This window comes from Drosophila sechellia, chromosome 3L (genome assembly GCF_004382195.2).
Source record: "Drosophila sechellia strain sech25 chromosome 3L, ASM438219v1, whole genome shotgun sequence".
NCBI lineage: Eukaryota > Metazoa > Arthropoda > Insecta > Diptera > Drosophilidae > Drosophila > Drosophila sechellia.
The window spans coordinates 6,313,232-6,326,392 of NC_045951.1; the positions used below are offsets into that span (position 1 = coordinate 6,313,232).

At 41.9% G+C, this 13,161-nt stretch overlaps 1 protein-coding gene across 1 annotated transcript in view; it reads left to right on the forward strand.

The window, feature by feature from the left end:
• The window catches only part of LOC6611024, a 58,556-nt gene that overhangs the window by 18,427 nt on the left and 26,968 nt on the right, over nucleotides 1-13,161 (forward strand). Inside the window, exon 2 of the mRNA XM_032718644.1 lies at nucleotides 3,656-3,677. The gene's annotated coding sequence lies outside the window, so the exon portion shown is untranslated. The remainder of the gene's footprint in view (nucleotides 1-3,655; nucleotides 3,678-13,161) is intronic.

The window sequence follows — 13,161 nt, forward strand, 5'->3', positions numbered from 1 at the left end:
GGCTATTCGCAATTCGCTTAAACGCGTTGCGGCGGCTCAACTCGGTTTCTGTGTCATTTTCTTGTCCGCAGCTCGGTTTTAAGCGTCAAATAAATTTAAGTCTACACCTAAACAGCCAGCAAACAAAATAAAATAAGGCACTTGGAAAAAAACTAAAAGGAAAAACTTTTGCGTTGCCTGTTCTTTGGCAATTTTTTTTTTCGTACACCTTTTTGCAACGAACATTTGCAACAATTTGTTATTGGCCATTTAAGCCGCTTGTTGTTGGCCGTTTGTTGCTTTTGGCCGTTGGCGCACCAGAAATCTGTTGAGTGTTAATGACATTTTTATGTTTTAACGCTTGAAAAGCTGCAGCCGCGTCCATTTTGGTGGCCTGGCCCCATGGTTTAAAAAAAAAGTCCAATTGAATTTCCCGCACCTGGCTATGCTCTATTTTAGCATTTTATTCTTTTCTTTTTGGGTGAACATTCGTTGCTGGTTTGAGATACTGACTTGGCCTCTGCTCATCCACGTTTAATGGTGGACTGTTGTTAGTCGGCTATTTCTGGGCCGAGTGACAGGTGACCTGGTCAACAAAGTGGTGCGGAATTTGCTCACAAAAATGTTTTGCAAATTGATGGCAAAGTGAAATCAAAGAAGAATGGTATACCTATTTTCAGCCATATTTAAATCTATAAAAACTTAAATCAACTTATACCCTATCAATTAAACTACACCTCAAAAGTTCAAGTGGTATAAGGTCATCGATCAGAATATTGTGCTTTTTTCTGCATACCATATTTATCGCCACAAAAGCAGGCAACTCAATCAAATGGGCTTTCTCCTCCCTGCGCTGCAAACCGAATTCAATTTCGTTCAGTTTCGGCCGTAACTTGTGTCAACATTAATTAAATTTTCTGCGCGCATTTGCAAAACTTTTTGAGCAGCTAATTGGATTTTGGTTGCTGCATCGCCAGCAACAAAACAACCGGCAGAAATAAAGCAAATTCGCGTGCAGCCGCCGACTAATAACTGCCAAAGTCGCGCTGCAAAAAAAAAACATGTAATACGAAATACAGAAAAACAGAAAAACCAGTCGCCTACTGCAAGTTTCCTGCCTTGGCTCCAACCACTGCCTCCTGCCATCCTTTCCACTCCTGGGGAAGTTTTTCAAGCGAAAAAATGTGTATAAAAAGGAAATACTCCTATTAAATGTATTCCTTTGTTTCAGGCTTCACTGGTGCCTGAAATTTCGCCAAATGTTTGCTCTGCCATTCGGCCATTCGGCAGTTAATGATTTACGTGGCCCAAACATTTTCACAAAAAAAAACTGAGAGAAAATTGATCTTATAGGATGCGCTTCAGTAACTAAAGCTCAAATTTAAGATAACATAATATGGAAAACATTATCCTCAAGAAAGTTACTTTTGGAATTTTCATAGTATCTGCATAAACATTTTGTAGCACATTATTTCTCTCAGTGCAGGCCAAGCAGGTGGTCCCAGGCCGAGGACAAAACTGTTTGACTTTGGCCGCCGTGGAGTGCGTGTGCGGGTGGGAAAATAAAGTCTGGTGCGGCAATTAACAAGTGCAACGACTCCGCCGCCGTCGCCACTTCCTCATCCCCATCCTCATCCTGACCCCCATCCTGCTGCGCTTCCTTGGCAACTTCCTTCCCTGCGACATCCGCCACCCGAAACGCAGGGATACAATGGCCGAAAAAAAGAAACGCTCCAACTAATAACACTTAACTGAAGCTTGGGCCTAAGCCAAAAGCCAAGTCTTAATTATGGCCAACAACTTTTTGTTTTAGTTCGCAGCTAAAACGCTTCCTGTAAGACAAAAAGCTGCCAGCTACTGAACTTTCGTTGCACTCGCTTTTCCGCTACCCGCAGAATTTTCCGGGAAAACTGCACGGTGCATGTCGCTACATATCAACAAAAGATGCAGCAGCCAACACCAGACTGCATCAGGCACCTCCACACACACGTACACACACTTGTCGTTTTGGCTCGGTTTCGGTTGCTTTTCTTTTTTCGGTTTCTGCATTTTTATTTTTTTTTTTGTGTTTTTTTGCAGACTTCAGTCAATGCACTCTCTATGACGTCGTCGTCGTCTGACTGCACAAAATGAAAAAGTTTCGCAAAAAAATATAATGAAATCCAAGGCCCGAAAGGATAAACTTGAAGCATAAAAAAACTCAGATTTAGGTAGATGTGTAAGGGCTGGAAGAATATCCTTTAAATTAATAACAGAAAAATTGTTAATGCTAAAAAGTATTAATTAAAATAAATGTCAATACATTTTAACAAATAGTAGTAACTTAACTATGATATTATTGTGCTCAACTTTCCTCTGGGCCTATCAAACCCTTGTACAATTCATAGTTTCCAGGGTACTAAAACAGCAATTCCACAACAAAACAACACAAAAAGTTGTAAAAAAAACACTCGTTGCATTTTACTTGTTTCGTTTTTGTTTTTTTTTGCCACAAAAAGCGAAAAACAAGAATGATTATTAACGCCTGTTGGGTATGCCACAGGACGATGTCTGCAGCGGCTCCAGCTGCAGCTTTGGATACAGCTCCATCTCCAGTTCTAGGCCGCTTGGTTCAGGATGGAGCAGGGTCCGGCTTCCCACTCAGACTGCTCAAAACCAAAAGGCAGAAGGCTACTGTGCAAACAGTGTGCCGTGTGGCAATGTGTTTTGCTTTTTTCGGTGCATTCGCCTGCAGGCTCCAGTTGGATGCAGAATGCAACCGGGCAAAAACAACAGCCATGCCACAGAGCCAACATGTCACGGACCCGCGGGGCCCGCAGTTCGGAGGGAGCTGCATCGGCGTCTCCCCGTGCCCCTCACTCATTAGGCGCTTGCTGCTGCACTTGTGTCTGCACCGTATCCTGGCCAAAGTCGGGATTCGGGGGCCCTGCATCCTGGCCTGCAACTCCATCGCCGTCTCAGGCAGTTGCAAATTACGCTCTCAGACTCAATTGTCTTGAGCCTTTGGAGACATGCTGTTGGAACGGGGACCCGAAACGACAACAATGCCTGCATTTAAACGCAATCTTCGCAATGGCTAGACAGACAGACTCAAACTCAGACACATTCCCTTGGGGCGATACAGGAAAAAAAAACATTTTTTTAGGGGCGTAGGGCAGCTGGGGGCGTGGCTAGGTGGCAAAAGCGTCGCGTCATCGTCGCGTCTGGCACTTGAGATTTTTGTATATGTTCATTAGAATGTTCCTCGTGACGGTGAGGATAGGAAGGTGCTTGAGCGCCCTGAAGTAGGCAACACTTTTGGATTGCACTTTGATGCATGTGCAAATTCTGTTTTCGGGTACAGTTGTGCATGGAAAATGCACGCATTGGAAAATGTGACAGAATGACATAATATATTGAATCTTAGAGGATTTATTGGTTATCTGCCGAATGTATTACTGTATAAATACATTAATTATTTATTTATTTAATTTATTGATAAATTACCTATTTGTTTAACAAAATTTATAAATATTTACTATACCAGCATCCTTTTTGTTGGTTTCTTACATGAATGACACTATCGAAACTGTAATAAATTGAACAAGCTGACTTTACCTCACACTCGAACTATAAACGCAATTCCATTTACTGCCATAAATTTTAAATTAATGCTCTGCATTTTTTCCTATTTCAGAACCTGTTCATGGATTTATGAGGTACGTAAAACCCTCAGCACCGCATTTAGCATTTAAATCTGTTCATGGGCACAAAAGCCGCTTACGATTAATGCCCGTGCGGCAAGCCCAGTCCAAATCAACCTGCAACCATACCGAAAAAAAAAAAATCCAAAGCAAATAAAATTATAAACGAATCTATTATGACAAGTGCGTGGGCCGTACAAAGTATTTTTTCCGTTCGCATTTATTTTTTATATTTTTGCCCCGACAAAAGGCCCCCAGAATACGGGGGCTGCTGGCTGTCCAAATGATGTTGAAGTGTGTTTAAATCTGAGGGAGACCCATCATCGTGTCAAACGGCAGCCGACAGACAAGAAAACCTAACGATCAAATTAATAACGCCAACAAAAGAGACCCGATACCTGTGCCCCTGCCACGCCCCATTATACAAAAAAAAAAATACTAATACAATAAAGGTTGTGTTGGAGAAACAACAATAAGCACAACAACGGCGACAGCTGTGATTGACAACTATGTTGAAATATCAAATTATAATTTCATAAATAGATGGGAAATAAAAGAAGCTAAGAGGCTTTCAAATCGGGTAATTGCCTGATCTATTAGGCCTGGGTGTGGATACACTCGTCGCAATCTTTTGGGCCAGATTGAAGGTCAATGTACACGGCACATAATTGATTATTAAACTGACAACCTGGTCCCTAAAACAGTATTTAAAGGGTGCGGAACTGCTGCGCATGGAAATTCATTAGCCAAGATTGAGAAAACATGTTTTAATTTCATGCCTCGGATATCGTTCATTAAAGGCCAAAGAATTTTAATTGCCACTTGGCCGGTGGGGCAGCCTTGAAATCAACCGACCGACCGACCGACCAACTCGTGGTCTAGAAAATAAAAAACGCCAACTGCAATTGGCTTTGGCATTCACATGCTTCGTTATGGCCATATGAAAGTGCCACATAATTCTACATGTCCCCCTCTTCCTCTCCACCCCCTCTCTGTCTCTCTCTATAAAAAATATATGCCCCGAGGGCAAAACAATTTTCACCCCGCACAACCTGCAATGGTAATATATATATCCACATTCACATCCATCCGTGTGTTAGCTCTTCACCATTTTGGGGGCAGCGAAAATGAAAATCCAATCAATGCCTGCAATATCCATTGCGGTTAATGTTATTTTCTGGTTTTTGCTGTTTGATGTCCGGGGCGTAGTTCTAGTTTAAGAGCTTAGCAGTCGTATGTGGGCTGACTGTTTTTTCTTTTTTTTTTAATATATTTTTGGTCAGGGGGTACCGACGAGATTTCCCTCCAAACTGGAAAAGAAAGTGGCCAGATATTCGGCCTAAGCCTACGTGATTTTTGCCTTCACATTTAATGCTTGCCGATTTTTACGTCTTTCGATCTTGAGGTTAGAGGAAAACATAATTTTTAATTGATTCCCCGAAAACGATTTCCGCAGGTGATCATCAAAACTTTGGCCATTTCTAGTGTGAGTTATCTTGGCTGTAACATTTCCTGGAACATTTCCCTAAGCTGGGTTTTAAAAAAAATTCTTTGAGCACCTGCAAGATTCTTTCAAATTAAAAATTCTACATTAAAAAAGTCACTAAAATGTTCAGTGAAGGCGCCGAACTTTTCAAATGAAGATATGAAGAATTTATCTTTAACCCACAAGCGCAATTAGCGTTTTTAATTACATAATAGATATAAATAACAGAAAGCTTTTTCCTCAATAAATCATAGGACATATAAGGATTTTCTTAACCACAACTGGTAGCTTCGACTTTTACAGTCCTCTCCCTTGAGATCTAAGAGGAAATTAATTTGAGATTATCTATTTTTTGTAGCAGCTCCGGAAGCGGTTTCATTTATGAATTTTACTATAGTTCCCCCCCATAAATCAGGAAGTGTGTAAAATATAACCCAGGACAGACCCACTCCACTAAACGGCCGCTCCCACAGGCGCACATATGATGATGTTGATGATGATGGCGATGATGATTATGCGGTGACTATCCAGGGTAGCCAACCGCTTGGGCTTATAATTATTGTGAGGCACAGCGCGGTTTGCAAGCTGTGCAGAATTTTTAGTTTACGAGCACATAAATGTAATTGGATGCGCAAAAAATATTACAGTATCCAGAGTAGAGTGTTTATAAATTTGCACACTCGCACATACGAGTCCACTCAAGGCACTCTAGTCTGCAATTTGCAGCCAGCTGCAGTTGAAGTTCCAGGAGGCTTCTGCGCATGGGCAAAAGCCGAAACGTGTCATCATCGATTATAGGGTCGGGAAAATGGGACTCCCGAGAAACGGGCTAAAACGGGAGCTGGAGCTGGTGGAGCTGGAGGAGCTTGGCAAACAAGTGGCTGTTACTATCGCATTGTGTTATCGCCGTGCTGAAGTCGGCAGTTCAGTTCCCCTGGGCGCGTAACTCAAAGCGACAACACTTGACACTAATTAATACATACGCACCGACCTGCGAGCGGACGGGCTTTCCTTTCTAACTACACATTTTCCATTTTCCATTGCCCGACTGCCACCCACCCATTTGGGAGGCTTGTCGACGCGCTCGTCGCATTTCAATCAAGACCACGTCAGTCATTCAGTCATCCAGTCAGTCAGTAAGTTGAGATTCTGGCTTGATAAAGTTGTTTGAAAGTGTTGCAGGTTGCACACACAGAGACACGCATAGTTGATTGCCTAACTGGCACATTGACTGCACCAGCAGCAGCAACATGCAGCAACTGCAACTGCAACATGCAGCAGTAGGAAGCAGAAGCAGCCGGCTAGAAGTGTGTGCCCCATTGTAGCGGGCGATGCTTATCAGCTTGTCGACGTCGCGGTCTCCTGACGCACGCAGCCCCACCCCTCAGTACCCCCCTTTCCCCCTTTCGACCCACCGCCCACGTAGGCGCTACTTGATAGTGTTTACCGTTGCACTTCCTACACCGATTAAGGTTAGCGCACTTTAAGCCCGAGTGGCCAAAGTTCAATTAACACCAGCATACTTCAGCGAAAGTTTAAGAGGCGCATGACAGGCTGAAATATTAATTAGCTGAAATGTTTTGTATGAAACATTAAATGAAAATTATTATAGGCATTTTAATTACAACTTCATAGGTTGTTTTGTGAAAATAAAACTGACACTTTTGCTAGCCAAAACTTCTTGTCTTTAAGCTGTAAGCCAAAACTCTAAGAAAATTCAAATCAGCCACATGAATAGTTCCACAAAATATCTTATTAAGTAATTTAAGCAGCATTTCCATTCAGGTTCGCGCTGATTTGACTTTAATTTGAAATTTTACACACCAATAAGCCACTTTTAACTGTCAAATTTCCAAAGCAAAATATGCAAATTAAATGCGGTAATTCTGGCATTTCCTCTGTTATTATAGCCAACGTGCCGCTTTTTATTGACCAATTAAAATGCTTGTGATATCGAACGAAGTTGGCCAAGGGAGTGGGGCGGGAAATGATTCATCTAAGTCGAGAGCTGTCTCTCAAGTCATCAGGGAAGGCATATCAAGCCAACTTTTTGGGCCTCTGGCATTTTATTTGTGTATGCTTTTTTGACAATGCCACACAGCCAGACAATGATCGATGAAGTTGCGCCTTGGACTTTAACTTTATGGCCGAAATCGAAAACGAAAAACGGGCTGAGAATGAAATCGAAAATAAATTTTCAATTGATAACAAAGGAAAATCGACACAAACTGGCATTAATTTTCGGCTCTTTAGAGCCAACTTTGACACCCGAAACTGAATAAATGCTTAATTAACACCCAATGGCGCGCCTTAAGCGAATTTCGATGTGGGGCTGTGAGTTGTCATGGGTTAAGGGGGTGTTTCCAGCTAAATTGCGGCAATTGAAGGCGCAACGAATGCAACTCAAAAGTCTAAAATCGAAATTAAAGGTTTTTTTTCGGCAAAAAGTAAACAACAACAAATTGACATTTCGCCTCTCGACAGGCAGCGAAAAATGTATTTTTTCGGCTATTTCGTATGTTTTTCTTATTTCTGCACTTTTATTTTTGTCTTATTGGAAAACTGCAGCTAGAAGAAGGCAAGCCCAGCAGGTCGCAAGCGTAAAATCCGCGAATAGGAAATGACAGTTGCAGTTATTCGGTACGCCGCGGCCAATCGTTGAAATCAACAAAAGCCATAGTCTAGTCACTAAAAATGACTGACTCGACTTGACTGACTTTGTTTGGCCAATTGGCAATTGAACAACCCAACGGTCGGAAAGTGAAAAGCGGCACCTGAGGGCAAAAGGAGTTGCATTGCATCATGCCCCGCGGCCTTTCAGTGTCGTCGTGTGCTAGTATCTGTGTGGGTGCGCAAGCAATCGATGATCGGATCGCGTTGAGATCTACTCGCATGTAACGTTTAAATTTGTTGGAAAGTCCACCGATACCAACTGAGCTGTGGCTTTTCATGCCTACTTTTTGGATTTTAACTACACTGAAAGAAATCATAGGTCCTGTTGAGCAGTTAGTAATAGTTTATAAGTCCTTTTCATTACTAAAAAACATGTCCCTTCCAAATGATTTTATTCTTGATTGTTAAACTAAATAAATAAACTACTTTGTGATGCAAATCTATAAACTATTTAACTTAAGCATTATTATCTGTGTACGTTTTTTCCTCTCTCGGAGAGCAAACAAGATTTGCACGATTTTCTTGTAATTTTCCGGCAATTTCCAAGTACGAAGAACCTCGCCAAGTGCCGGGGCATATAAATCCTCCAATGTTTGTTTAATTTCGTGTATTTTTTTTGCAGGCCCCGCTCTGTTTGTTTTTCTATTTTGTTTAATTTGTCCCCAAAAAAATAAACTTGCCGGAATGCAATGGGTAACAACAAACACACAGCAACAACAGCGAAATTTGGCTAATTGTGTGGCGATCATTGCTCATTACCGCTCATTATTTGTTGCGGCTTGTAGTTTCGGCTACAGGTTCTTGTTCCCAATTTTTTCTCGCGGGAGGGAAAACCATTTTATTGTCAATGATCTTGTAGCGAGATTAGCATAGATATTGGTTCCCATTCGCGATTAGATGGCCGGGCACGATTTTGTTTTGGGGGACAATTGGAATGTATGTAATGCGCTTGTTCCTAACGTGGAACTTAACAACTTTGCAACATTGTTACCGGCAGTAAAAGTTTTCCCTCTGACTCAAACAGGAAGTTTCATTGGCATTCAATGCCCCGAAAAACCAACAGAGATAACTATAAATTCTGCTTATGATAGATTTACATTTTAATTCAATGAAGTTGCTTCTTAGGGTGTGTTTATGACTTTGACGATGGCGCAGAAAAGCCTTAAATATATTTGCATTTATTTACAGATAGATAGATGCCTTTGTTAGATTTAAGTGATTTTGAATGTAAGATAGAGATTTTGACCATTTATACATATTTTTACAGCATTAGATTGAGTGGATTTAATATTATTCATCTTAAGCATATTTAAATTTTAATACTTTTATTTTATTTTTATTTGCAAAGAACAAATCATATACGATCTAATTTCTGACTAATTTTTGATGTTAAATAGCCAGTTCATTATATGATACATCGATCATAAAAACCAATCCTAAATTATCCACCATTCGATTGATGCGACAAGATTCCAAAGTTGGCATGATTTCATTGGCAATCAACAGGGCTCGTAAAGACCATCACTAAATGGGGGGGGCATAAAAGCCTGGCCAATAAAAAGCCAAGTTGTCTTCTTTGTTTCGCTGGCAATTTGGTAACTTTTTCTGAAAGATTATAAGTATAAATACGTGGAAACTTGATTTGGCCTAGGCAAAAAGCGAAACTGTGTATGCGATTTGGATCGGGCCCATTCATCCGTCATAAACATTTCAGCGTATTTTCTAACGTAATTCCTTTCGCGTGATGGGAAGATGCTATAAAAAATTTTAGCTGGTCCCCAACGAGCATTCGGTTTTGAGTTTTATGGCTCTGAGTGCGCGTTTCAAATGCCCGGCCATTGTTTCAAATGGCACTGAGTAAATAAAACTGAGCAGACCGAGCTTGGCTTTTCAAAATTGTGTTGATTTTGCATATGAGCAGAAGGCGCTTAAACGGACCGATTTTTACGACTTTCGCTTTTAATGGCCAGCGGGTCAAAAAGCTGATGGTCTGCTGTAGGTCGCGTCGCCGAAACTCAGGTTCAGGCCTTAAATTCACAGGCCCACTTATTATGAAATATTCGATACTCCGGTCGCCAGTGCAAATCGAGGCCACCGGGAACTCAAATCATAAGAAAATCTATGGGGCACGCGGCACGGACCAACTGAATTAAATCAGTGCACAATGAAAGCGAGAAGAAAGAAGTACACTGAAAAAAGCTAAATATATTTATATATTGATTGTTGAACTGACTAACTAGTAGCTCAAAAAATATCTAAAATACTCATGAATCATCAAAAAGAGAAAATATATTCCAACAAAAGATTGAACATATTGAATTTATATAGTTTTAGATTTTTTTTAGAATTTTTTTCAGTGCTAGAAATTGAGAGATTGAGGCAATGCAAAGCGATACAAATCGAAGCGGGACGATCGTCGAGTGGCTCACTGCACTCACCGATCAAGTTGCACTTTCTGGCAGGCGATGTTGCTGCTGCGGCTCTTGATGCTGCACCTTTGCTGCGGTTGCTGTTGCAGCAGTTGCTTTTGCTGCAGCAGTTGCCGCTTCTCCTGATGCAGTCGTGTGGAGTTTTGGAGTGTGCTGCCAGCGGCACAAAATGCTCGACATAAAGGGCAAGAGTTCAGGAAATTGTGACTGTGGCGAAAAATATTTTCGCTATTCTCCACAGTTTTCCATTTTTTTCGCTTTTGCCCGGTGAAACTGTAGCCGATGCTGCCGCTTCAGATGCCGATGAAGCCGGCTCTTTTTGCATCACATCGCCCAAGGAGAGTGAGTTGAACTCTTTTAATATCTTTTTTCCAACTTATTTTTCTGCATGCCGGTATGCCTGTGGGTATGCTCGAAAGTTGGCGGAAAATTGAAAGTAATTGTCACCTTTTGAGTGTTTCCATTTCATTTTCCTTTTGCCGGACGGTAGTGGCGTGAAAAGTGTGCCGCCTTTTGTGATGAAAGAGAATGAGGACTTTTGGGGTGAAGGTGAGCTTGGAGTATTAATGAAAGTGTGGCAAATCTTCGAAAAGAGGTTTATGGGTGCAAAATGTTGTTGGAAGTTATTTATCTATGAAGAAGAGATGGCCAAGTAGGAGTGAAATCTTAAATAGGAAATTAATAATTAAATATTTAAATATTTATAGCCACTTTGCCAGAGGTTAATGAGTACATATATGTTGCTATGAGGTGGTAAAACCCACAGTAAGAGGAAGTCAAAATAATGAAGAGCAAAACCCACCTATTTCATGCTCCACGCTCAACTAATTTGTATGATACATCTCCCATTTAATGACTTCATTCCCGGACTCCTCCGACTTAGACGCTCGATTTCATATGCCAGATGAATCTCTAATCAGCAATTGTTGTTAAGAATCTCCTTACATGACACAACCAATTAATTTCCAAATGCCTTATGCAAGCCCACTGAAGATTGTGTGTGCATGTTGGAAATCAACTCAACTGTGATTCCAGTTTTTATTTGTTTTTCCTTCTTCAGTTTTTCACATTTTTTCCTCTTTTTGCACAACCAATCTGCCGCTCTAATAGAGACCTGAAAATAGCAGGCACCCCCGCAAAGAAACACTCGACACAGTCACTCAGTTAGTCAGTTGTTCAGTCATTCAGTCAGTCATTCAATCAGTGAGTCAGTCAGTCAAGCAGCAGGCGGGGAAATGGATTTACCACGCGGAAAGTTGCAAGTTAACATGGCTGCACATTTTGCCAACGGGATGCATGCAACTTGCAACATGAGCAACATTGGCATCGGCAGCACAACATCGTCGTGCATGCAACACTTACCAGCAAACAAAATTAAAGGCAAATCGCAACCAATCACAAAGATTACCCCCACACACAGCACACGGCAAACAACAAAATGGCTAAGAAAGGCCATATAAACGTGGCCCAAAGGCGCCGTTGCATTGGTATTTTAAACACTGCCAAGGCGCATAATCAAAACGCTTAAATTATAATAACTTTATTAAGACTCGACTCGAGGAGCGATCATCCACCCGCGCCCTTTATCGCCTAGATACCAAGCCAAAAGAAAAAAAAGGAAAACTACAGGTGTAGTGCAGAAAGAAAGCAAAAACAACAAACACAAACAAATGGCAAACAGGTAAAAAAAAAAACGAAAAAAACCAAATGCTGGAAAAAACGATTGTCTGCTGGGCGCTTTTATTATTTCTCTCGAGTGGATTTTACTCTGTACACACTCGAGTTTGCTGCCTGCTGTTTATGATTGTTTTTTTCATTTTCTCAAGTGATGAGTAGGATATCTGTCTGCCGTTGCGGCCAGCAGAGTCGAGCAACAAGCTATTTGCGACTCACGACTTTTCATGCAATTTTGAATTTAAAATTCTTCACACACTCGTTTCATTATGTGGCTTCATTCCAGCTCCTCCAGATAGGCTCCCCCATTCCCCATTACCCATCGGCTGGCTCCCCCCTGCAAAATCCCCTTCTAGGGCTAAATCAACGGCCGCCATCGAAGTCGAAGGCAGCGCAAAGTAAGATGCTACTCTTGTGGCCATCTTTGAAGTGGTTGTTGTAATGGGTGTAGCTCTGCGAGTGTGTGTGTGCTGCTGTGTGTGAGAGTGTGGATCCACCGAAGGAAGACGCCGCACAATCACGCGCCATTCGAGTTTGGATTGCCGCTCCAGAAACAATCACAGTGGTTACATGGTTGTGGCCCAAAAAATCAGTTAACAGAGCGGAAAATCTACATCACAAAGTATCATTCTTTCCACGACCAAAAAACTTAAGAAATAGTACAAATATCAGATATATTGTGGTCATAGAATAGTTCGGAAAATATACAGATACAAATGTATTAGTGGCTAAACATCCAGATTATTACTTAATCAAAGTTCCTCTTCTCAGTCATTTGTGTGCTCTTCCCACGAGCAAACCACTGTACATTTGCTGGATCTCGGTATTAATGCCAGTGCAACTGGCCAAGACAGCATTTGCGATGACGATGACTGCCCGCTTGGATGTGGATCTGGCTTGGGTCCTACACACATAAGTCGGCTGCGCGGCTCAGCTGCTGATGATGACTTCGAGCTGGTCTCGGATTCGAGGGAATGAACGGACCGCCGCCACTTGGTGGTCCAATTCAGCGAATTGACTATAATCAGTCTAGTGCCAAGTACGTTTCAAGTGTCTACTCATGCACTTCTGTGTAGCGTGTGGTGGGCAACGCCAAGAGCCAACAGCCAAGTGCCCAGAGGGCCAAGAGCTGGGACCTGGGAGCCGGGAGTGGAGATGAGGTGCCGCGGATGCCGGCCGGCTGAGTTGGCTTAGCTAAGTTGGCTGGTTGGTCGGCAAGTTCCAAGTGGTTTGCTCT